Source organism: Scardinius erythrophthalmus (assembly GCF_964197995.2).
Source record: "Scardinius erythrophthalmus genome assembly, chromosome: 1".
Classification (NCBI taxonomy): Eukaryota; Metazoa; Chordata; class Actinopteri; order Cypriniformes; family Leuciscidae; genus Scardinius; species Scardinius erythrophthalmus.
Window position 1 is genome coordinate 18420940 of NC_138221.1, and position 22872 is coordinate 18443811.

A 22872-nucleotide genomic window follows, 5' to 3' on the forward strand; every position below is an offset into this window, starting at 1 on the left:
AACACCGGGGAATTTACTGTGCATATTGAAAGCCTGGATGTTGTCTTTGTAGATTTTATAATGGACTACAACACTCTAAGGCTTCGAGCACACCTAACACGTTTTTTATTTATTTTTTTTTTTTTTGCAGTGAGGGCGCCTTTTTTCAATTGTTTTCCTATGGCAGTGAGCGTTCTGCACGCTGTTTATGCGCCCCCAGGCACCTCGTGATTTACCGCCTGCTGCACCTCGCGTTTTTGCAGTTGAAAAAAAAAAATCTTAACCTCTGTTAATTATCAGAAAGACCTGTAGACAAATGACAGAAATAGGCCTCGTTTACACTGCAGGTCTTGATGCCCAATTCTGATTTGTTGCCTATATCCGATTTTTTCGACCGTCCGTTTACACGTCCTTTCAATTGTGACCCATATCCGATTCATGTGTTTACACTTGCCATACAATCTGAAACATCGCGCGTGCTTAAAGGGGGTTCTTGCACAGATGGACGAACACGAAATATGCTTGATGCTAGCTTTGCGATTTATGAGAAGTTTGCCAAACATCACCATGATTTTGAGGCGGAGGAGACATCATTGCGCATATAGTGTGTGAGAGAGTTTTCAGGACTGGTTGGAGCATATTGTGGCGGGCTTTAACGAGGAGTAGTGGGTCCGAAATTTTAGGATGAGCAAGCCAACCTTTGATATGTTGTCAACGTTTGTCCACATTCCTGTCCTACGACGACACAACGTTTCATCTCTTTGCAGACGCGCGTCAGGGCTGCTTTCGTCATTAAACCGCAGAGATGTTGCCTAATGCCTCAGAAAACCTGATCTGCCTGTTTACATGACAGTTGCATTGGCACATATCTGATTTATATCTGATTTATTTCCACATATGAATGAGGCCTGAAACTGATCTCGAAATATTCGAATGCATGCATTTTTTTCCTGTTTACACGTCATAGAACACATCGGATCTTTGTCACATATGACCCAAAATCGGAATTGGGTCACATTTCACTGACAGTGTAAACGAGGCCATAAAGTCAGTCTGGTTTGTGGTTGAAGATATTTGTAGTTCTTGTGTTTCTTTTTTCTTCAGTGGCTGCGTTCACACTTGGCATTAACAATGCGCTTTACAAAGTGTAAACATGCTTCTGAACGGATTGTTATGGTAGTCGAGGACGCATTGTGATCGGATCTCAGTGTAATGTAAACGCAGTCCAGCCATTGTGTCACAGGTGGACGTCACACTAAACCCCGCCCACTGTCATTATTCCCCCTCCTCTCTCCGGAACTGAGAGCTGTGTGGTTTTGCGATACAGTCTAGTGCGAAGTACATGTAGGCTACATCGCAAATATACTGAAATGTTGGCCTTCGCAGTTCGCACCCAAAAGTTGCAGAACCGTTCATTTTCTGTAAAGAATGCGCATTTTTCCCACCACAGCTGGCAAAGTTCTCGGACCCATACGTTTCTCTGTACCGTTTCCATTGCGTCATATATCCACATTATAGTATGCTACTTGCAGCCTCTTCATCCTCCTCATTTTGCGAGATTTGTAAAATGTCCCCGACTGCAAACTTTTTAAAAAGAAAACACACCACGTCGACTTTGCACTGGAGCCATCCTTTTTTTTTTTTTTGATGCGAGATTCGATCTGTTATCCAGATACAGAAGTCACTTGATGTGGACAGGTGTAAACGCACCGTGTCTTGATTGGCTTATGATCCGATCTGCTTGATCGGATAACGGTGATCGCATGTTAATGCCTGGTGTAAAAGCAGCAGTGATTCTGCTCATAAACATCAGGTGTCTTCAATAATCAAACAATCATCACTCAATTAATCACTTAAGTATCGAATTAACTCTAACACTGGGTCTGTGTTTCTTTAACACCCTGCTGATGGTTCCCATATAAACACTGTGTTAAATTTCACTGACAGTAGAAATGATGCACCCTCTCATAAACTACCCAGTTGGGTTATAATAACCAACTGCTGGTTTGCCAAACTGGAATAAACTGGATTGGTAATTTTGTCTTCTGTCCTAAGAGAAAACTTCTTGAGGTGAGTTAAGCTTTCTGCAAATCATGCTTAATAAGCTGGATGTCCCTCCTCTGTTGTTTATGCTGTTGTCTTCTTCTTGCACTCTTTCTCTTCTTCACTGTAGTCTTCGTCTATCTCATCTCCGCAGACGGTTTCAACATGTTCTCTTCACACCCATGTTATCCTCTTGATAATCTCTGTGGTTGATTACAAAACATTAAGTTCAAGAATTTATCTTTCAAAACTTTTGCTCATCTCATCCTGCTCTACAAAAAAGAGGAAGTCAAATGCATTTGTTTCTACAAATTAACTTAAAAGCAAGCAAATAATATTTCTTTGAAACAGGTAAACAGCAATATCAATATCCAAAACACATTCATCAGCTGAAGAAAAATCAGTCTGAAAGTGATTCCAACATTATCGCTTCTCTATTCCTATTTTCATTATAGTTGTGGTGTGAACTCTACTATCTTTAATATTTAGAACAATTTTAAGAATCATATCTTTATCTTAATAGTTTTCGCCCCTTTGTGTGAACGGGCATTTATACTGTTTTTTTACTGTTACATTTTCTCTTGCTATAACAAACACTTACAGCAGCCAGAGAAAAACTTACATCAAATAGTCAAGGCCAAAGAGCCCAACTAAAGCAAACACTGAATCAAAAACAAATATCAACTTCTACACCTCTGTCCATTCTCAATATGAACTTCTGTAGACATCTGACAGAAATAGTCAAAGTATCTGTATTTTATGTCTGTGATTAAGGGCAGCACAAGAGGCTCATTGGGAAACACTGTCTGAGCCAGAAAGTATTTCCTTCAGATCTGGTTTCTCTCACGATCCAAAGATGTGTGAATTACAGATGCTAAGTTGTCTAAGTTGAAGGTGTGAGTGGTTTCTTTTATTTTCCTGATTATTGAACAAACACTGTCTATGAGTTGCTTTGCAATTACAGATGGAATTTACATTGAAATAAATTGAGTTTAAATTGAATGCATCCTGAGAGTGTTTATTTGGTCCAGAAACAGTATAAATTAATTCTAAATGAGACCTTAAATTATGTTGAAAATATGTCCACAATGACCACATTTGAACTGGTTTTTAACCTTGTACGGAGGTTTCATGAATGTCTATATCAGACGTGCAGAACTCGTCAAAAAAGACGTCATAAAAACTTTCATTCTGGCTCCTCACACAGCAAAATCCCCAGTGTTAAATTAACCCTGCTCAGAGTTTATATGAGTCCACACTCAGAGTGTTATAATTAACACTGAAGCAGTGTTAAAGTTAATGAGATAATTAAGTGATTAATTGATTAATTGAGTGATGATTGAGCATTATTGAAGACATATGATGTTAATAAGCAGAATCACCGAAGGAGAAAAATAATTTTTAAAATGGTCACCATTATGGTGATGGGTGTTTGGTTTAGTTGGACTCTTAACCCTTACTTTATTAACTTTAGATTTTGTTTGGCTGCTGTAATTCAGTTATAACAGCCAGATGAACAAAGAGAAAATGTGATCTGATGGTGTTGGTTGTGTTTTAACATAATCATTAGTTGGCCTGAATCACTGAACTCATTGAGAGTATAATTTTAATTTTAAAAGTTAAGTTTCCCTAATGGATTATAGCAGCACTGTCCTTGTCGAGCATGCCATTTTTAGCCTCTTCAATGAAATCCAAATGATCAAATCAATTACGAAAAAAAAAAAAAAAACTTAAAAAGTGTCCTTTTCAGGCACACACAGACATCAAGAATTATCGTATGAATCTCAACAATGGTGACAAACAGATCAACTCTGAACATAAGCTCATCATTTATTCATGCAACAATGCATGATGGGAGCCATGAATGAGTTTTGATTGGTGGTACCCAGAATGCACTGCAACATGCTTTATAATTGTCACCATTGTTGAGATTCACAGGCTAATTCTTGTGTCTGTGTCAAAAAAAAATGTATGTGAAAAACTTTTAGGAAATTAATTGGATTTCATTGTAAAAGTTACAAATATTATGCTTTTCAAGGACAGTGCTGCTATAATTAATAAAGTATAACTTATTTAGAATCTAGGCTCTACATGAGTTCAGTGATTCAGGTTAAACGATTGTGAAATAATGATTACATTAAAACACAACCAACACCATCATAACACCTTTTCTCTTTGTTGATCTGGCTGTTATAACTGAATTACAGCAGCCAAACAAAATCTAAAGTTAATAAAGTAAGGGTCAAGAGTCCAACTAAACTAAACACCCATCACCATAATGGTGACCATTTTAAAACTGAATTTTCTCCTTCAGTGATTCTGCTTATTAACATCATATGTCTTCAATAATGCTCAATCATCACTCAATTAATCAATTAATCACTTAATTTTCTCATTAACTTTAACACTGCTTCAGTGTTAATTATAACACTCTGAGTGTGGACTCATATAAACTCTGAGCAGTGTTAATTTAACACTGGGGATTTTGCTGTGCAGTGGACGTCTCTTCAACGTACGCTTTTGTGACAAAGACGTAGAAAAGATGTCTTTTGAACATCATTTTGCTTAGGGTAGTTACTAGAATGTTAATAGTGCATTACTTGTTTGTAGCTCTGTAGTTATTTATTAATAAAGGAACAATATTCAAAAGTGTTACCATTCACAGCAAAATCCCCCAGTGTTAAATTAACACTGAGAGTGTTAAATTAACACTGAGAGTGTGGATTATATAAACTCTGAGCAGAGTGTTAAATGAACACTGAAGCAGTGTTAAAGTTAATGAGCTAATTAAGTGATTAATTTAGTGATGATTGAACATTACTGAAGACACCTGATGTTAACAAGCAGAATCACTGAAGGAGAAAATCACACATTGTAAGTTACCATTATGGAGAATAGTGTTTGCTTTAGTTGGGCTCTTGGCCATTATATGTTTACTTTAGATTTTGTTTGTCTGCTGTTATTCAGTTATAACAACCAGATGAATAAAGAGAAAAAGTTATATGATGGTGTTGGTTGTGTTTTAACAATCATTTTTTGACCTTTAACACTGGGGATTTTGTTGTGCAACAATCCTCTATTCATTCCAGATGAACAAAGAGCATCTTATGAAGAGTGTGAGAAAATTTACAAACCATGTACATAAACACATGCACACTGATGCAATTACAAAATTACACTACTGAGTAGATGAATAATAAACATTTATTCTGTATTCATAGAACACACGTAAAACAATAATGGTATTATAACAGAAGTGGCTCAAGTACAAACTATACAAACACATTGTTTGTACAGGAAGTGAGAACATGAGCATGTGATGTTTGATGCTGATAATCACACCCCCCTCAAGTATATAAACAGATAAACCAGGGCTCCGCTCCACAACGCAATATCCAGACGTTGATATTGATCTACTGAACTGGTTTGTGTCACAAAAATACAAAACTTCGTAATAATTAATTCTGAATAATTATTATTATTAATAATTATTATAATTTCAGTATTCTTTGAGGAACAATGGCGGTCTGGACTGTCTACCTGTCTCTCTGTCTTCTCATAGCTTTGAGTGCTTCAGGTAAGAGCATTATTCAACGTTTCACATCATTTAAAAAAAATCTTTTTTTTTTTATTGACAACATTGAAGACACCTGATGTTAACAAGCAGAATCACTGAAGGAGAAAACCGGATTTTTTTTGTTTGTTTGGCTGCTGTATCTGAGCTATAACAGCCAGATGAACAACGAGAAAAGGTGATCTGATGGTGTTGGTTGTGTTTTAACATAATCATTATTTCACAATCATTTAACCTGAATCACTGAACTCATATAGAGCCCAAATTCTGAGTTAGGTTTACTTAATTAATTATAGCAGCTCTGTCCTTGTACAGCATAATATTTTTAGCCTTTTCAATGAAATCCATATGATCAAATCAATTAAAAAAAAAACTTTTTATGTAGGCACACACAGACAGCAAGAATTTGCGTATGAATCTCAGCAATGGGGACAAACAGATCACCTCTGATCATAAGCTCATTATTTATTCATGCAGCAATGCATGATGGGAGCCATGAATGAGTTTTGATTGGTGGCACCCAGAATGCACTGCAACATGTCGCGATTGTTGAGATTCACAGGCTGATTATTGATGTCTGTGTGTCTAAAAACTAAATAAATTTAAAAATTAAAAAAAAAAAAATTGTATATGAGACATGTTTAAGAAATCTTTGGATTACATTGTAAAAGTTCAAAATATTATGCTGTGCAAGAACAGTGCTGCTATAATTAAAAACCTAAATTGGTAAATTAGGTTCCCAAGTAAACTGGGCTCTATATGAGTTCAGAGATTCAGGTCAAATGATTGTGAAATAATGATTATGTTAAAACACAACCAACACCATCAGATCACCTTTTCTCTTTGTTCATCTGGCTGTTATAACTCAGGTACAGCAGCCAAACAAAATCTACAGTAAATGATTTAAGGTCAAGACCCCAACTAAGCAAACACTGATCACCATAATGGCGACTTAAAATTACGTTTTTCCCCTTCAGTGATTCTGCTTGTTAACATCAGGTGTCTTCAATGTTGGCAATAAAAAAAAAAATTGTTTACAAAAAATTGTTGTAAATTCTACTCATTTTAAATGGTTACCTTTTAAGGAATTAATTTGATTAATTATTACTCAATTCTAATTTGTTAAATTTAATTACTAATATTGCTTGTAATCTGTTGCCACAATTTTATTGATTAGATATAGCGTATTCATTTTTACAACGCAACTGCTCTCATGTATTGCCGCAGGACAGCAAATGTGAGTAAATTCTGTCATCTTTGCAGGACTGTGATATGAAGAGTGTGCAATGTAGAATATTTTTAACAACTGTGTGAAAGTGAATAGCATAACAAGCACAATACTGGTATAAACATGAATATCTATTGGTACAATATGCGTCACATGACTTAATTTACGTCATCGTTTTTAAATACCACCGGTTTCACAGTCCACACTACAACGTGAAAACGGCGTTAGAGCGTTTTCAAAAAAGCTCAGTTCCCTTTCAGTCGCTCACGTTCGACGTAACGTCGACGTGACGACGTAATTGGGATCACTTCAGGGAGCCCTATCAACTTCGAGTGTCTACAGAACGAGCCAATGAACGTTGGCGTGCGTGAATCGCGTCACGCGCCCCGCCCCGCCGCGCGGGTATAAACAGGAAGCGGGCGCACGCACACATTGTCTTTCACTACGGAGCCAAGCTTTCGTGAGACTTCTGTCTACAAAGAGATTCAGCCCTTGAAGACTTCAAAGAGATCTACTCTCTGCCTACAGTGTTGGTGTGACGGCGCGATCAGCGGTGGCCGCGAGCATTGCAGCTCACAAACTGCTGTTTTCACAGCACTATTGTTCTGTGTTTGTGTGTGTGTGTGTCGGTTCGGTGGGCGTTTCCTTGTGTGTTTATTCACACCGCGGCTACCCCTGGGTGCCTCAGCACTGAGAGAGTATTTTTTCAACCTTTTTTATTTTTACTAAAAGAGCAACACAAGCGTGACCCTGCGTCTTTTTCAAGATGTCATTCCGCTTGTGCGTTTCTGGATGCCGTCGTTCCCTGGCGCCAGCAGATGGCCACAGCAGTTGCCTCTCGTGTTTGGGCATTCAACACGCTGAGGCAGCTTTTGTGGATAGTTCATGTTCCCATTGCAGGAATATGACTATCGCAGCGCTTAGATCGAGACTCGCTTACCTCAAGGGAGGTGCAGTTCCCTCGCCTATGACCCGATCTAGTGTCTATTCTGCCCCGCAGAATAGACCTACTTCGGTGCATGACCAGGGTGATCTGAGGATTACCGTGAGGGCTTCCCCGTCGAGTCATCCTCCGCGGGCCCCTCACGCCTCACAAGCGCTGTCGCCATTGGGGCTCCTTAGTGAACGTCTTGGTCCTTCTCCGGAACGGCCAACCGTTTCCTTTGGGGCTCCGGCTGATGACCAGATGTCGATCGCAGCATCGGAGGGGGAGCTGTCCTCTGGAAATGACGGCTGCGTTGCCCCCCTCGGGGTGTGTAGCGTTGTCCGAGCCGGATCCAGAATGGACTGCTATGCTTTCCCGGGCCGCCGAGAAGGTCGGGCTTGCGTGGAATCCTCCACCACGTCCCGAACCTTCTCGGTTGGACGATTGGTTTCTCGGGGCGGGCCGTGCTGGTTCTCAGTGCGCCGCCCCGGTACCTTTCTTTCCGGAAGTGCATGAGGAGCTTTCTAGGACGTGGAAGGCACCGTATAGTGCCCGAAGCCGTTCTAGTGGCTCCTCACCCCTCGCCACCCTCGACGGCGGGGCAGCTAAGGGGTATGTGGATATCCCCCCGGTGGAGCGGGCCGTCGCGATGCAGCTGTGTCCGGCGTCCGCTTCCTCTTGGCGGGGTAATCCACGCCTCCCGTCCAAGGCCTGTAAGTTTTCGTCCGGTCTAACGGCGAAGGCTTACAAGGCCTGTGGACAGGCTGCTTCCGCCCTCCATGCCATGGCGCTCTTGCAGGTCCACCAGGCCCAGGCGCTCATGGACATGAACGAGGGTGGTTCTGACCCAGAGCTCCTCCGGGAGCTCCGTGTGGCAACCGACCTCGCCCTCCGGGCGACGAAGGAAACCGCACGTTCTGTCGGTCAGGCGATGTCCACCTTGGTGGTCCAGGAGCGCCACCTTTGGCTCAACCTGGCGGATATGAGGGACACCGATAAATATCGGTTCCTGGATGCCCCTCTTTCCCAGGTTGGGTTGTTCGGCGACGCGGTCGAGAGCTTTGCCCAACAGTTCTCGGCCGCACAGAAGCAGACGGAGGCCATCCGGCACATCCTGCCCCGGCGGACCGCTGCTGCTCCCACCCGTCCGCCGGCCGCAGACCCTCCGTCTACTCGTCGCCGAGGTCGGCCTTCTGCGGCGTCCTCCGCTCCCGCTAAGCCCCAGCAGCAGCAGCAACCATCCAGGCCTCAGCGCGGAGCAAGCCGTAGGAAGCCGACCCCGCCCGTCCAGGCCGCTGCCAAACCAGGAGGCAAGCGACGGTGCAAACGACCCTGAGACGGGCGGCCCGGAGGTGGATCAAGTTGCTCTTCAGGAGATGGCGAAGGCGCCACTCCTTCCCCCGGTGGAGGGCCGGGCGGAGAATCTTTTGTTTCCTTTTCTTTTTGTTCCGCCACTGACCCACAGGTCAGTGGTACCCACATTTTCAAAAAAAGAGCAATTTCTGAAACCTCTGGGCCCCAAGAGGGCGCGCTTGGCAGTCGTCGACGCCGCCATGCCTTGTCACTCCCGAGCCCCTCTTTCATCGCCAGTGAGCAGCAGTGGCTGTGTTCCGGACGTGCTCTCACCTCCTCACACTCACTCTGCCCTTCGACGGAAGCAGGTATGTGCTGCACCACACACTCAGACCCCACTTCGGGCCGCTGTGCCGTCCGAGTCGGGTCCCTGCATTCCGCCGCGCTGCCCCACCCCGGGTACGTCTGTGGTGCCGTTAGTCCCGCTTGCTCGGTTTCTGGGAGCCTGGTTAACGCTTCCCAGCCCGTCTCGCTGGCTCATCCGTACCATCAGACTCGGCTATGCGATTCAGTTCGCCCGGCGCCCCCCTGCTTTCAAGGGCATCCTGTTCACCCGTGTTCTGGCGGACAATGCCCCTGTGCTCAGGGCAGAGATCGCAGTCCTACTGGCGAAGGACGCGATCGAGCCGGTCCCTCCAGCCGATATGAAGACCGGCTTCTACAGCCCGTACTTCATTGTACCCAAGAAAGGTGGTGGGTTACGACCAATCTTGGACCTGCGCGTCCTGAACCGGTCCCTTCACAGGCTACCGTTCAAGATGCTTACGCAGAAACGCATTTTCAAATGCATCCGTCCCCAAGCTTGGTTTGCAGCGATCGACCTGAAGGACGCGTACTTTCATGTCTCGATTCTCCCTCGACACAGACCGTTTCTCCGCTTTGCGTTCGAGGGACGGGCATATCAGTACAAGGTCTTACCCTTCGGGCTGGCCCTGTCGCCCCGCGTCTTCACGAAAGTTGCGGAGGCGGCCATTGCTCCCATGTGCGAGCGTGGTGTTCGCATCCTCAACTACCTCGACGAATGGCTTATTCTGGCCCAGTCGAGAGAGCAGTTGTGCGAACACAGGGACATGGTGCTCAGTCACCTCAGCCACCTAGGGCTTCGGGTCAACTGGGAAAAGAGCAAACTCACCCCCGGGCAGAGGATCTCTTTTCTTGGTATGGAGTTGGACTCGATCAACATGACAGCGCGCCTCACCGAGGCCCGTGTCCAGTCAGTGTTGAACTGCGTGAGCACGCTCAGACGCAGAACAGCGGCACCACTGAAACTGTTTCAGAGGCTCCTGGGGCATATGGCATCTGCAGCCGCGGTTACGCCGCTCGGATTGCTTCATATGAGGCCGCTCCAACACTGGCTCCACGATCGAGTCCCGAGATGGGCGTGGCAGAGCGGCTCGTGCCGGGTCCAAGTGACTCCGCACTGTCGCCAAACTCTCAGCTTGTGGTCGGACCCTTCCTTCCTGCGGGCAGGTGTTCCCCTGGAACAAGTGTCCAGGCACTCTGTGGTCTCCACGGATGCCTCTACCACTGGCTGGGGGGCCACGTACAACGGGCATGCAGCTTCAGGTCTGTGGACGGGGCCTCAACTGCATTGGCACATCAACTGCCTCGAGTTGTTAGCAGTACGTCTTGCACTGAGCCGTTTCAAAACGCTGCTACTAGGCAAGCACGTACTGGTCCGTACGGACAGCACTGCGACCGTTGCGTACATCAACCGCCAAGGTGGTTTACGTTCCCGCCGCATGTCACAACTCGCCCGCCATCTCCTCCTCTGGAGTCAGAAGCATCTGAGGTCGCTTCGTGCCATTTACATTCCGGGCCTGCTCAACCGTGCAGCCGACGAGCTCTCACGGCAGCAGGTGCTACCGGGAGAATGGCGACTCCATCCCCAGGTGGTCCAGCTGATTTTCAGGCGCTTCGGGACCGCTCAGGTAGATCTGTTTGCCGCCCCGGACACGTCTCATTGCCAGTTGTTCTATTCTCTGACCGAGGGGACCCTCGGCATGGATGCTCTGGCACACAGCTGGCCCCGGGGCCTTCGCAAGTATGCGTTTCCCCCAGTGAGCCTTCTTGCATAGACCTTGTGCAAAGTCAGGGAGGACGAGGAGCAGGTCTTGTTAGTTGCGCCGTATTGGCCCAACCGGACCTGGTTCCCGGAACTAGTGCTCCTCGCGACAGCCCCTCCCTGGCCCATTCCTTTGAGAGAAGACCTGCTCTCTCAGAGACGGGGCACCTTATGGCACCCGCGTCTAGACCTCTGGAAACTCCATGTCTGGTCCCTGGACGGGACGCGGAGGTTCTAGGTGACCTACCCCCTGCGGTAGTTGACACCATCACTTCCGCTAGAGCCCCCTCTACGAGGCGCCTCTATGCGTTGAAGTGGAACCTGTTCGTTGACTGGTGCTCCTCTCACGAGGAGAACCCCCGATCTTGCTCGATCAGAGCCGTGCTTTCCTTCCTGCAAGAAGGGCTGGAGCGAAGGCTGTCTCCCTCCACCCTTAAAGTGTATGTTGCCGCTATTGCCGCACATCACGATGCTGTTGATGGTAAGTCTTTGGGAAAGCATGACCTGATCGTCAGGTTCCTGAGGGGAGCGAGGAGACTGAATCCTCCTCGCCCACTCTCTATACCCTCTTGGGACTTGTCTCTGGTCCTTTCGGCACTTCAGAGACCACCCTTTGAGCCTCTGCAATCAGCTGAGTTAAAAATTCTGTCCTGTAAGACAGTACTCCTGGTTGCATTGGCCTCTATCAAGAGGGTAGGGGACCTGCATGCATTTTCGGTCGACGAATCGTGCCTAGAATTCGGCCCGGATAACTCTCACGTGATCCTGAGACCCCGGCCCGGATACGTGCCCAAGGTTCCTACCACTCCCTTCCGGGACCAGGTAGTGAACCTGCAAGCGCTGCCTTCGGAGGAGGCAGACCCAGCCCTGGCTTTTCTCTGTCCCGTTTGCGCTCTGCGTCTGTACGTGGACAGAACGCAAAGCCTCAGGACCTCAGATCAGCTCTTCGTCTGTTACGGAGGCCAGCAGAAAGGGAAGGCTGTCTCCAAGCAGAGGATGGCCCACTGGATAGTGGATGCCATCGCCTTGGCTTACGAAGCCCAAGGCGTGCCCTGCCCGCCTGGGTTGAAAGCCCACTCCACTAGGAGTGTCGCTTCTTCCTGGGCGCTGGCTCACGGCGCCTCGCTGACAGACATCTGTAGAGCTGCGGGCTGGGCGACACCTAACACGTTCGCTAGGTTTTATAGCTTACGTGTTGAGCCGGTTTCTTCCTGTGTGCTCGCTTCTACTAGCCGGTAACACCGAAGTTCCCGCTCTAGTGTCGGCTTGCTGCGCCACTCCCTTCCTAGGAACGGATACGTGCGCTTTTTACTCCAGTCGAGTTCCCCATTGGCGAACCCTGTGAGTTCCTCCGCACCCCTTCGGCAGTCGGACGTTGCGGAGCGTCCGACGCCAGGCCTAGTGCTCGTATGCTTGTGTAACTTGTGCTAGGCTGGGTTCCATATGTGGTGATCCCTGCGGCGATCCCATATGTGTATTCTTCCACGACCAGTTCCCTGCGGTGAGCCCGTGTCTTCCCTTGGCAGAGTGTGTGTCTCCCCCTTCGGGTGGAGCCACCCCAGTGACATTCCATATGTCGCACTGCCCCTTCGGCCAGTCCATATGTGTATTCTCCACATGTTACCTCCCTTCGGGCAGGATGTGGCTCCGCAGCGTTCTTTCCCCTGGAGAGGTACGCTTTCCCAGTGTTATCCAAGAGTTCCGCTGTGTGGGGTATAATGGAACAGCAGTTGAACTCCCTCTACGCAGATCTTCCGCCCCAGCAGTTGGGGGTCTGAGAGTCTTGCGTAGGGCGCTGGATGTGGCAGCAACCGTGGCGTTTTCCATGGGATCCCAATTACGTCGTCACGTCGACGTTACGTCGAACGTGAGCGACTGAAAGGGAACGTCTCGGTTACTGATGTAACCCTCGTTCCCTGAAGGAGGGAACGGGAGACGTAACGTCCCGTCGCCACCGTTGCTGACCATCGCTGCATGGCCGTCACAAATCTCGGCTCCTCAGCGAAAAACAATGTGTGCGTGCGCCCGCTTCCTGTTTATACCCGCGCGGCGGGGCGGGGCGCGTGACGCGATTCACGCACGCCAACGTTCATTGGCTCGTTCTGTAGACACTCGAAGTTGATAGGGCTCCCTGAAGTGATCCCAATTACATCGTCACGTCGACGTTACGTCTCCCGTTCCCTCCTTCAGGGAACGAGGGTTACATCAGTAACCGAGACGTTTTCATTAATAAAAACGCTTTTTGTTTGTTTCTTAATTATTATGATAACATTTAGACAATAAAACAACAGCAATTATATCAGCTAAAGTTATTGATTCGTATGAATGTATTTTATATGTTTATTGTTGACAATAAAATACAACAACAAATACGCATTTTAAATCTGTAGTATAATTTTTTGAGGAACATTATACCCTTTAAAGCACGTTCCTCTAACCTCAAGAAAATATTTTTTATGTTTCCAAAACCAACACTGAATATTTGGTGAACGTTCTTATAACAAAAGTCTGTTAGCTGGGGTCTGCCGAAGTTCATATTGAGAATTAACAGAGATTTAGATGTTGATATTTATGTTTCATTTGTTTGCAGTGTTTGCTTTAGTTGGGCTCTTGGTCCCTTTACTTCTTGTGTTATCTTTTCTCTGGCTGCTGTAAACCGTGTGTTTGTAAAACACGATTGTTGTGGCAAAGAAAGCCAAGATAAAGTGAGATCAGGTGTTATCAGCTCATTGATGATGACAAAATCATCATGTAACTGCAGTATTGGCACTAATAGAATTAAAATGATTGCTTATCTGAAGGAGGATTAAATGCATGTGCAGACAATGTTTTGAGTAAGTTTCATATGGTCACACACAGACATCAATATTTTGCATATGAATCACAACAACAGTGACAAATAACCAGTGGACGTCTTATCAACGTACGGTTTTGTGACAAAGACGTTGAGAAAACTTCTTTTGGACATAATTTTGCTTAGTGGGTTGGACGAGAAGCTGTGCTAAATGCTCAAATAGGAAAGGCCTGGAAATTCTGTTATGAGTCTTGCAAATTTAATCCGTTTAGTTATTGAATGTGGTTGTCACTCGTAATAATTACTGAACTGTGTTAACCTTACCAATTTTACCACTCAAAAGATATATGTATATATATTTTATTTTTTAGTTTTAATAAAGGACAGAAAACTTCTGCTGTTGTGTAAATGTATCTTCTTATTTTTTTTTTAAATCTTAATTCTTTTCACAGCAGAACATGTGACTGTGGGTGGGACTGGTGGTGATGAATTCACATTTAAGTCCGCGCTCTACAACAACTTTTATAAGATCATCATTACTTACAGTAAGGTGAGGGTGGTTGAAGATTGTTTTCATTCTATCATTTTTTATTTCTATATTTAATCAATTTGTGCCACAGGCGAGTTACACCTTTGGATCCTACGTGACATCACTGAACACAATCCAAGTGATTTTCCAGGATTATCAGATGATTCAAGTTGGTAGTGTAGCAGGACAAAACAAAGAAGAATTTCTTATTGAGGTCACTGATAAAATTGTCGCTGCAACACTGTGGCCAAATAAGAATTATAACAGATTTTGCGGTCTGGAAATTGTGGTTGAAAAAATGAACGGTAAAAAACAAACAATGTCTATCAAATGTAGTGCACTGGGGGAGCCTGTGATTGTTAATGTTGGATCAGGAAAGTGTTATGGCATTCACGGGAGAAGTGGAGATGTAATTGATGCTCTGGGTTTCGACTGCAATTAGCCTCCAGCTTTATATATCAAATAATATCTGAATGTGTGACATCTGAACAGCAATCATATTGTAAGACTTGATTTTCCTACCAAGACAAAAGCTCAGACAAAATTCACCCTGCAATAAAGCAATAAAACACACCCTGGACAGAAGATCGCAAAGAAAGAGCACAGGACATTGTCTTGTCCAAACTTTTCTCCTTCCTTATCTCTGCATCCCCCTCCTCTCTCCCTGAGTCAAGTCACTAAAAGTTCACTGAGAATGTCTATATATCACATATGATGTGATTTCATGTTTGGTATCATTTTAAATGTCTCAGTGCGATTGGTAAAATGGTCTTAATTTCATTGCATTCACTGGTAGTATGAGAAAGATTGAAAACTCTTTGGGTGATGTCTCTTTAAGATATCTGATGTATTTATTATTTCTGAATTGGCTTTTAATAATTTACTTGTGTAATTAAAAATGATATGATAAATTTTTACCTGACAAATAAAATGTTATATTTGAATTATTCTGAACTGTTCTGAAATCATTATTTCTAGTAGACAACTGTTTAGTCTTGTGTTTCCTCAAATCTCTGTCCAGGATAGATCAAACCAAAGGCACTAATGAATGAGCACTGTGTCACTGTTCGTCCAACTATTTGTACTGTGTTTTATTTTAGTTTTTATTCTAAACTGTTTTAATTACACTCTAAAAAGAGATGTGTTAAAAATGACACATGTTGTGTGCTCAGGGACAACACATGTTGTGTCAAATTTAACACAATAAATGTGTAAGTCATTTTAACACACTAATTGTGTCATTTTTAAAAATAAAGCGAAAGGGCCAGATGCAACAATATTAACCGTTTAATCAATAGTCGAGTACAGAATGCATGTTCACACAAAGTACAACAAAATGTTTTAAGCTCAATGACTGGACAGACTCACTGTACTGGACATTATTCAGTTATTCACGCTTCAACCCCTAACTGATAATGCTGCTTTTGACAAAAGTTCATGAAGAGATAACAGTTAACTGAGTTTGCACTTTGAATTTAATTAAAATCAAGCAACTGACAAAATATTGTATATAAATAACTTGCATTTTCACTGGCCTGTTTGTTTGAGAACATTAACACTGCTTACCATTCACAGTGATGGTGAGTGTCGGCACTCAAAATGAGGAGTTGAAAACAACACAACCTGTAGAAAGAGATGTTAAAAATGACACATGTTGTGTAGATTTTAACACATGTAGTGTGTGTGCTCAGGGACAACACATGTTGTGTAGATTTTAACACATGTAGTGTGTGTGCTCAAGGACAACACATGTTGTGTAGATTTTAACACATGTAGTGTGTGTGCTCAGGGACAACACATGTTGTGTAGATTTTAACACATGTAGTGTGTGTGCTCAAGGACAACACATGTTGTGTAGATTTTAACACATGTAGTGTGTGTGCTCAAGGACAACACATGTTGTGTAGATTTTAACACATGTAGTGTGTGTGCTCAAGGACAACACATGTTGTGTAGATTTTAACACATGTAGTGTGTGTGCTCAAGGACAACACATGTTGTGTAGATTTTAACACATGTAGTGTGTGTGCTCAAGGACAACACATGTTGTGTAGATTTTAACACATGTAGTGTGTGTGCTCAGGGACAACACATGTTGTGTAGATTTTAACACGTTGTGTAGATTTTAACACATGTAGTGTGTGTGCTCAGGGACAACACGTTGTGTCAAATTTAACACACAACCTGTGTCGATTCTTAACACATCTCTGTGTTTATAAGGACTACACATTTTGTGTTACCTTTAACACAACTAATGTGTTATTCCTCTTACACAGAAGTGTGTTGAAAACTTTTACACACTAATGTGTTATAGTTACACAACTTGTGTCAGATATGTCACATGTGACTGTAGTCGGTGTGTATTTGCCAGAGTTACTTCCTGTGTTTTTACAACTGAGTGTTTGGATGAACACTGAAACGTATTGTTAACTTGTGTTTATGGAGTCCAGTGACGTTTAATAAAGAGTTTGTTTGAACATTTGGATGTTTTAGACATCATGAATCTACATAGACAAGCTCTTATTGAGAATTAACAGAGTTTTAGATGTTGATGTTTCATTGAATGTTTTATTTGAAGTCACCAGAATCGTGATTAATGGCTCCTTTATTTGAGCTCTTGACCCTTTACTCTTCGTTTAGTGTTTCTCTGGCTGCTTTAACTGAATTTAATAAAATACATTTGTTATGGCGAGAGAAAATATGATCATATGTTTCTTGATGATGTTGTAATCAGCAAGTGCTGATCTCATCAGGTTTATGAGTATATGGGTGGTGCGCATTTAATTTATCTATGTGCTTTTAGTTATAACAATCTTGTGACACTACGTCATGCTATCCAGCAGTGCAAAATAATAAAGTAAATGTTTTCTGAAAATTTTAATCTGCAGCAGAATTTAGTCAAACACAGACATCAAGAATCAGCGCATGAATCTCAACAATGGTGACAAACAAAAAGCTTCATGCCGCAATGCATGCTGGGAGTCATGGATGAGATTTGCACTATGGTGGCACCCAGCATGCATTGCGGCATGAATCTTTTTGTTTGTCACCATTGTTGAGATTCATACGCTGATTCTTGATGTCTGTTTGATACTTTAGACTAGGGCTGGGCGATTTAAATCGCGATATTGTTATGCGCATCTCGTCAGTAAAGCCGGTTCCTTGATTAGTAGTAAATCACCTTCACCTGCTTTCAGATGGAGCGGCATTTACTACAAAGAGCCGTAGTTAACTGACAAGCTGAGCCAAATCACATCAATATCGCGGACGTATCGCCAGCGATATTTAATGCGATATGGCTCAGCTTGTCAGATAACTGCGGCTCTTTGTACACAGCAAAACCTCCAGTAAATTAGTGGTGTTAAATTAACACTCCTGGGAGTGTATGAGTCCACACTCAAGAGTGTTTAAGTTAATGAGATAACTAAGTGATTAATTTAGTGATGATTGAACATTATTGAAGACACCTGATGTTAACAAGTAGAATCGCTGAAGGAGAAAATCGCAAATTGTAAGTTACCATTATTGTGATGGGTAGTTGCTTTAGTTGGGCTCTGACCCTTTTATATGTAGGCTACTTTAGATTTTGTTTGGCGGTTGTATCTGAGTTAAAACTGCCAGTTGAACAAAGAATAAAAAGTGATATGATGGTGTTGGTTATATTATGACAATCATCTTTTGAACTTGATCACTGAACTCATTAAGATCCTTCTTTCTGACTTCGATTTATGTTGTTGGTTACTGCATAGCTGTGAATCTGAATAAATGGCCAGAATTTTTTATATAATATAAAGGATTTCTTAAAAGTTGTTTAAAAAAAATCATTCTTTTAGGCACACACAGATGTCAAGATTCAGTCTATGCATCTCAACAATGGTGAGGAGCAGAATATTCAATGAGGAAAAGTAAATTACATAGACAATTCAGATCATAATTTATTCATACCGCAATGCATGATGGGAGCCATTAATGAGTTGTGATTGGTGGCAGCCACTGTAACATGCTTTATTATTGTCACCATTGTTGAGATTCACAGGCTGATTATTGATATCTGTGTTTTAAATAAATATGTCTGAATGTCTTTTTGATCAGAACAATGTTTATTAAATATTTTGAATTATAAGTACTGATAATCATAGGCTGAAGAATCACTAAACTGCAGCTAACAAGTTAAACCAAACTATCTTAATATGTTTCTCTTTTCAGATCACAGCATGATTATGTCAAAACATAACCAACACTATAAGATAACATTTTACTTTGTTCAGTTAATTGTTATAAAACATTAACAGCACGAACAACAGTAAATATTTAAGTAAACATATAATGGTCTAGAGCCCAACTAAAGCAAACACCCATCACCTTAATGGTAACTTGCAATTTGTGATTGTCTTCTTCAGTGATTCTGCTTGTTAACATCAGGTGTCTTCAATAATGCTCAATCATCACTAAATTAATCACTTAATTATCTCCTCAGCCCTAAATGCCGCTTCATCTGAAAGCAGGTGATGGCGATTTACTACTAATCAAGGAACCGGCTTTACTGACGAGATGCGCATAACAATATTGCGATTTAAATCGCCCAGCCCTACTTTAGACTGTAAGATTCTGTACAAACTGTGTATTTATTAATTAATTTTAAGCTAATTGCATTATGCTAATCTTTTATGTATTACACTCACCTTTCAAATATTAAGCTTTTCTGAGCTCTTGCTGAACAATCTTACATGTTCATGATGATAAAATTATCATCTGGGCATATTTTTCTCATGATTATTTCTGCTGTTTCAAATGTGCAAATTAAATACACATTTACAGCAATCAGAGAAAACTAATGTTAAAGAGTCAAGGGTCAAGAGCTCAAATAAAGCTGACACTAATCACGATTCTGGTGACTTTAAATGAAACATTCAATGAATCGTCAACACCAAAACCTGTTAATTCTCAATAAGAGAATATGTAGAGTCTGACAGAAATAAAGTTAATCTGGTTATTAATAACAAGTGAAAGCAGCATTTGTAAAAGACATTGAAAAAGAGGCATGATGTGATTGGCTGCAAGAAAACACCCATTAATCTTTAAGTTTTCATGAATTAAGATTTAATTTATTTATTTGAATTTATTGCTTTATTTATTTTAGAGCATTTTATGGGATGCAATATAAAATAAACCTATAATTTTTTTTCATAAAAACAAACTCTCCTCCACCCAGTGCTATTCTATCCAGAGTTACATTTTAACACACATTGTGTGTTAAAAATATACAAAAAATGTGTCAAAATACCATCAACACATCCTGTGTGTTGTTTTTTAACACATCTCTTTTTAGAGTGTTTCCAGAGTTACATTTTAAAGGGGTCATGAACTGGATTGTTTTATTATTTTATAATGTTGCCTGGGGTGCCCTTATAATGTTAGTATGATTTTTACATCAAAAATTGTCATAAATTATAAATAAAAGCCATTTTTCCAAGCCTGATTTCAGCCTCAGATTTGAACGCTCCGTTTTAAGGGGCGTGTCTGCTGTGAGACTGCAGTGCAAACGCCCACTGCTTTGATTGGCTGACATGCTTGCATATGAAATAGCTAGTATTACATGAACTCTCTCGAAAACTTTTACTACGTTTTTACTATTACAGCTATCAAGATTAACAAATCGTGAAAAGTATCGTTTAAAGCATTATATTTAAATCTATTACATCGCATGAAAGTTTGCAGCATGATGAGCACTGACTGAGCAGATGACAGACAGTCTGTTGATCGCGTGAATAAAGATCTTATCATTGCAACGCAATTTTTGCACTCTCACAAATGCTTACACCAAATCACAATGCAAACACGATGTGAATACACTGTAAGAGCTTCGTTGTGTAGTGTAACAGTGTCCTTATTTCATCACGAGTTTGGTAAGTGTCCAGATAAGCTCTCGCGGCTCGCGCTGTGCTGTTTGATTGACAGCTTGGGCGAATGGAAAGGGATCGTTCTTTGATCGCTTTCTGTATATAATTTAAAGGTCCCATTCCATGGATTATTTTTATTATTTTATCATGTTTCCAGGGGTGCCCTTATAATGTTAGTATGTTTTTTAGATCAAAAATTGTTATAATTTAGAAGTAAAAGGCATATTTCCTAGCCTGATTTCATTCCCTGGTTTGAACACCCTGTTTGAAGGGGCGTGTCTGCTGTGAGACTTCAGTGTAAACGCCCTCTGCTGTGATTGGCTGAAATGCTTGCATATGAAATATCTGGCATTACATGTGGAACTATCTGGAAAACTTTTACTATTACAGCTATTATACGTTTTTACTATTACAGCTATCGGGATTAACGAATCGTGAGAAGTTTTTTAAGTATTTAGATCTATTTCAATCACATAGAAAAATGCAAGTGATGATGAGCATTGAGCAGATGACAGTCTGTTGATCGCGTGAAAGATCGAGTAGGGTCTGCCTGCAGAGCCGGAGGCTGCATTTTCAGGACCCCACTTTTAGGACCGCATTTCTAGGACCCTAGGTTTTTAGTGACAGCGCCACCTACCGAATTAGAGGACCAGCGAAGATGGATGACAATCAGAGTGTGAGTATCAAATGCGAATAAATTTTTACAATTGCGATGCATTTAATTGGAAAGTTAACGTAGCAAACGTGATGGTGATTTGCTAAAAAAATAGTCTTGAATGCATAGCCATAGTATTTAGCCTCTAATGCTTGAAAATGAATTGTTAGCACGTTCATTTAACGGAACTGTTGCGTGATAAGCCTGTGTTGACTTATTGACAGCACAATAAAACTGTAGCATGTTCGTTCTGAAAGCTTGTTAATTACTCCTTGTTCTTCCATTTTAATTCAGTTAAAATAATCTTAATGTTTTCACTGTCACGTGCTCACAGTCAGCCTGTTTAACGTTACCCACAATACAAGTTATGTGTAGTATGCGTCTACATGCGTCTCACCATTTTGACATGGTTTTATAATGTGTGCTTTAAATATTATATACATGTAAATGTGTATATATATATATATATATATATATATATATATATATATATGGTCAGAAAAAAAGTCGTGTCAATGTTATTTCTATTCAGATTTCTCAATTGAGATGGGCTTTATTGACATGAGTGTTTCTAGAACCTTTGTTCCCACAACATCAAAACCTTTTTTTTTTTTCAAATCTTTGAACAGTATGCAATAATAGTATTATGAACATTAATTGATATGTGTGCACTGTTTGGTAACTAAGAAAAAAAAAAATAAAGTGTAGAACATGTTCAACTAAATGTTCCTTATTTAATTCACTTCTCTTTCTCTCTCTCTCTCTCTTAGGAGTCAGTGATGATGTTGTCCATGAAGTTCTGTTTGTGGTCCACATCATGAACAAATTTGTTTTTGTGTGTGTTCAAGTTCAGTTATTATATATTATTTTGTAAAATATTTTGTGTGTGCAAGTTCAGTTATTATATATTATTTTGTGAAATATTTTGTGTGTGCAAGTTCAGTTGTTATATATTATTTTGTAAAATATTTAGTGTGTTCAAGTTGAGGTGTGATATATTATTTTGTAAAATATACACAATCTACCCCCAGAGTCATTGTCTTCCCTCTATACTTGAAAATGTGGTCGATCTAGTGACTGAAAAGACTATAACATGATTCCTTGTTTATTTTACTTGAGTTATTATATTATGCTAGACCCAATAATTTCTCAACATTCCTAGGAACCAGGTTTAATTGCAATAAATAAAGTAGTATTTGGGTGTAATAAAACTGTAAAACTCTAATGTAGTTGAAACTGGGTGGGTGGAAATACTGCCTGGCACAACTAGGGTCCTGGAAATGCGTTCCTGAGACTGCGGTTCTCCGAGTCGGTAGGTGGCGCTGTCACAAAAACCTAGGGTCCTAGAAATGCGGTCCTAGAAGTGGGGTCCTGAAAATGCAGCCTCCGGCTCTGCAGGCAGATAATATTGGAAAGATCTTATCATTGCAACGCAGTTTCTGCACTCACTAATGATTTCACCAATGCAAACATGAGGCATATAAATACAGTAAGAGCTTCGTTGTGCAGTGTAACAGCGTCATTGATTTCATAACGAGTTTTGGCAAGTGTCCATCCCAGTCAACACATTGATCTCACAGTGATCTCTCCGTATGACCACAATGTGAGTTCACAGTGAGCTAAAAGTGTAGCCGCACTGTGCACTCACTGTGTGCTCATACTAGGGCTGGGCGATTTAAATCGCGATATTGTTATGCGCATCTCGTCAGTAAAGCCGGTTCCTTGATTAGTAGTAAATCACCGTCACCTGCTTTCAGATGGAGCGGCATTTACTACAAAGAGCCGTAGTTAACTGACAAGCTGAGCCAAATCACATCAATATCGCGG

The 22872-nt window shown here is 41.9% G+C and overlaps 1 long non-coding RNA gene across 1 annotated transcript; it reads left to right on the plus strand.

Moving 5' to 3' along the window:
- Positions 1-5405: 5405 nt before the first annotated feature.
- On the plus strand, positions 5406-15436 carry LOC308699999. Its single transcript, XR_014031256.1, has 4 exons — positions 5406-5446; positions 5526-5599; positions 14414-14511; positions 14582-15436. It is a non-coding gene; the product is annotated as an uncharacterized lncRNA (long non-coding RNA).
- Positions 15437-22872: the final 7436 nt, after the last annotated feature.